The sequence below is a fragment of the Anas acuta genome, chromosome 10 (assembly GCF_963932015.1).
Source record: "Anas acuta chromosome 10, bAnaAcu1.1, whole genome shotgun sequence".
Lineage (NCBI taxonomy): Eukaryota > Metazoa > Chordata > Aves > Anseriformes > Anatidae > Anas > Anas acuta.
The window spans coordinates 20,367,907-20,372,508 of NC_088988.1; positions in this window are offsets into that span (position 1 = coordinate 20,367,907).

The window sequence follows — 4,602 nt, forward strand, 5'->3', positions numbered from 1 at the left end:
CACCTGTGATGGGGTGGCAGGGGGATCTCTGCCTTGCAGCTCTGGGGTGCCCAGGGGACAGGGCTTGGGTTGTACCCCATGCCAGCTGCAGGGAGGTCAATGCCTATGGCCTGGCTTCACCAGTGCCTCCCATTTTGTGGGGCTTAACGTAATGTCCCCACTCCTTTACATTTCAATATCTGAGATACTGATATAAGGAACCTAAATCTACTTTTTCATGAAGTGAATTAACTAAATGGATTTTTTTTTCCTGTTGCAGAATTGTTCTAGTGCTTCTTTTGACTTGCCCGGGCTTAAAAAAGACTTCATCTTTAAAAATCCAATTTTACAAACTGTTAGTCTTTAATGTGGACTGTTGCCTTTTAGTAATTTTGGAGAAAAAATTAATGGCTGATATATTTAATTTTCAGACACAGCTACTGCATGTTTAAAACATCTTTTTTTATAATTTTATTATGAACAATATAGGTTGAACACTGCAGAGATATTGCTTTTGCAGGCTTGTAAGATTAAAATCATGGTATTTCTGAAGGAGCTGTTAAAGTGTCAGTGGAGCTATCTGTTACTGCGTAGCTCTGAACTAATTCAATGCATATATATTTAAAAATCAGTACAACAGCTTGTTTTCCAACCAGACAGAAAGCTCCAAATCTAATGTTAGCATTCTTACAGACCTCAAAAGAGAAGCTGAACATGCTTAGCTTTCATTTTACTTCCTTTGCTCTTTAGCCGTACTTTAAGACTTTGAATCCACATACATGTAGAGTAACTTGAAACTAATGGGTAATTAATGTGCAGCCAGATCTGCAGCAGCTCCGGGGTGTGGGTACCTTGATTTTGCTGCTCTTCATAGGACCTACCTTCTTTGAATCCTTTCATATCTGCACCTCTCACTTATATGGGTTAGTGTGTGTTTAAGCTGTGAATAATGGTTGAATTCATTCCTGTGTGTGCAATGCTGTATTCCTCTAAAGTATATCATTATTCTATATGGAATAAATAGTGTTGTCCAGCTGATATGCTTTAAGACTAATGAACCAATGTCTGCCATCTAAGCAGCCAGATGTTTCTCGACTGGGTCCTTTTGATATATTAATTAATGAAAACCAAGATTCCTTTCTGAGAGACAATCTACGTAAAATTCCTATCTAGTTTGGGGAATTTTCTTCACTGTTGCTCCTTAACATTCCTTAAGGTGCACAGGGCACACTATGCCCACCTGCCTGGTTAGCAGAGTGCTGCTGTATGCCCTGTTGGACCGGAGAGGCAGCCCTTCAAAGCTGGGGTAGGCACAGCCCAGGACAGAGCACCATGCCACCCAGCTGCCTCCTGACCCTGCAGTGATGCCCTCCTGCTGTGTTTGATGTGGCAGTGCCCAAAGTGTGGGTAAGGCAGTGTTCCTCTGCAGAAAAGATACAGCTTTCCCTTACTGGGTTGGATGGAGGTGTACATGGGAGAAGGGAGCTGAGGATGGGCAGTGGAAGGCAAAGTGAGTGTGCTGGGGCTGTGACCCAGTGACTAGGAGGGGACTTGCAAGTGCCACCTGGTCCCTCCTGCAGCTGTGTGGAGGAGGGCTTCATGCTTCTGAACCTGGGAAGCTGGTTCTCCCATCTGTGCTTCTGGCATGACTCCTTCTGATTCCAAACATGAAACACATGTAAAACTTCCCTAGGAAGCATGAGATTAACTGAAAAGATATAAAGCAACTTTCTTCCAGCTTTTTGATCTTTTAGGGTGTATTGGCAGCAAGCTAGTCAGCTGGACAGACAGCTACCTCTTCTGAATGAGAGCAGGTCTCAAACTTGGGCTTTAAGTAGATCAAAGCTGTAGGGAATCCTCAACCCTAAGATCTGGTGGCATTTGAAGAGAGAGCAAAAAGACATCTGTAGCTTACAAGTACAGGGTGTGTTCTGTGTTGTGGTTTAACCCAGCCAGCAGCTAAACACCACACAGCTGTTCGCTCACCCTCCCCCCTCCCTCTCTGGGATGGGGGGGAGAAACAGGAAAGTGAAGCCCGTGAGTTGAGATAGACAGTTTATAAAGACAGGAAAATAATAATAACAATGATAATAATAACAATAATGATAATAATAGTACTACTACTAATAATGTGTACAAAAAAGTGATGCACAATGCAATTGCTCACCACCCACTGACCGATGCCCAGCCTAACCCTGAGCAGTTCAGCTCCCCTCCCCCGGCTAACCACCCCTATATATTGTCTAGCATGACATCAGATGGTATGGAATATCCCTTTGGCTAGTTTGGGTCAGCTGTCCTGGGTCTGTCCTCTCCCAGCTCCTGCTGCACCCCCAGCCTGCCTGTTGGCAGGACAGAGCAAGAAGCTGAGACCTCCTTGGCTTGGTGTAAGCACTGCTCTGCAACAATTAAAACATCAGGGTGTTATCAGCACTCTTCTCATCCTAAGCCAAAATGTAGCATTCAACCAGCTACTAGGAAGAAAATTAACTCTGTCCTAACTGAAACCAGGACAGTTCTGATAGCCACTTATTCTGGAGGAAGAATGCAAAGTATGATACAACAGGAAAATTAGAGTGTCTGTAGCATCTTTCTGGATGTTTTCCTAGCCTGAAGAGTTTCCTGACCCACCTTTCTCTGAAAGGCTGCCATTCCCTTAAAGACCACCTCAGTTCCAGGGGGGTCTTCTGACCTGGGGCACAGTCCAGCAGAAATACCTGCAATGTTCTTTGGTGTTGGCATTGCCCTGTAGCATTCTGCTTTGTGTTGTGAGCTATTCCCTCTGGAGTCCAAGTACTGAGAGTTATTACATCTTTAAAGGCCTGCAGAGTTTGAGGAAAAGTAATTGTTTTTTTGCTCCAAACCTCTTGGTGGAATTATGTGAGAGAAGAAAAGCTTTTCAACTTAATTTTCTATCTATATTTGCAGCTGTTGGCATGAATTCAGCCTATACCATAAATCTACAAGCTCCTCAAGTGTGTGCAACTGAGTGCTACTGCAGCACATCTATTTGGGATAGCCAGTTGGCTCTTGCTGGGTCCGAGGCTTCTCTCTGTGGAAGGGCTGTTATAAAGTACATGGCAAGTCTGTTTGCCCCTCTTTACTAATAATTTGTTGAATTGCAGTTTTATGTTAATGTAAATGCTAATTAGTACTGTGTTACTATGCATAGTGCTTTCCAAGAACAAAAGGAACCAAATCCCAAAACATATCTTTCTTGCTTGTTCTGACTTTGTGTTTCCTTCTTCATTAAACTAAAGCATTTTCTCTTTCATGCTGCAAACCTTACAGGTTCTTTAACCTTAGATTGGGAGCCACTGAGACATACTTGGTACACTTTAAATTCTTTTATATTCCTTCTCTCTCTAATGACCATGTGCTAGTTTTGTCACCTCTCAGCCCCCAGCTTCATTCCACTGCTGCTGTCTATTCCTGTACACCTCTGTTTTACCAGTTGTTTTTTTTTTCCTGCATTTGACAGACTTCCCTCATGGGGGATAACCTGTCATAATGCCATCATAACTGTCTTATGCTCTTGGCATTGACCATGAAGAAAGACCTCTAAGGTCAAATGTGTTTTTTCAGTAGACGAAAGCCTGAGGCCTTGGTAAAGAACAAGGATTTCCTCCTGATGGTTTTATGTGAGCTGTGTGCCATAATCAAATGCCACCATCATGCAAAGTCTTCTGGCTCATGCACCGAGCAAAGCAGCTGCTCCGTGATGGCAGGACAGATGGGCTGAGCAGCACTATAGTGTGGCTTTTCTGATGAGTCGTTGCAGAGGGCTTCTGGGGGGCAAATTCTTAGGGCAATAAAATGCATAATAATAGGTAAATGAGGTGTAGTGTGTTGTCCTTCTTCCTAGAGTTTCATCACTCCAGGATGAGGCCTTGAGGCATGATGTTGAAACCAGAAGCCTTAATGTTTGTGGTTTGATTAGCTCTAGCCTCTCAGGTAGTCAGATAAACTCTGACCTCTTCCATTGTCTTAACTGAATCAGAAGCACCTGATTTATTCTGTATGCAGCTCTTAATGGGCATCCCTTGTCTCCCTTGTTTGGCAGGAAGAAACACCCCAGTGGGTCCCAGTGGAGTCCTTTGTTGTCCATGAACACCATCTGGGTGTGGATTGGAGGATAGCTGGACCACCAAATACTTGTAAAACCTGCTGCTTGACTGGAGCAGGGGAAAGCTAAAATCTACTTTAGACATTCCTTACAGTTCTGAAATATCACTCCCCTTGTTTAAGTGCTTTGCCAACTGCTTCAGTCCTTTTTTTTTTTTTTTTTTTTTTTTGTTTTGTTTTGTTTTGTTTTGTTTCCCTTCTCACCAACATGAATTTCATTGCATGGTTTTATCTGATCTGTGACAACAGTTTATTTTTCCAGTTTTTTGTGCTAAATGACTTAGCTGCTATTGTCTTTAGATAATTTGCTTGTAAGAGTGGAATTGTGTGGATCTCCTAAGCCCATCACTTTCTGGCATTTAACATTGAGAAAGAACTCAGTTCATTGTTAAACGCAGTGAATAATGTCTGCTAAGATCTCTGCTTATAATTCCAGGGAGGGAAGATCAAGCAAATCCAGGTTAAATATGCTCCTTGTTCTTAGGGCGCCTCTCTGGA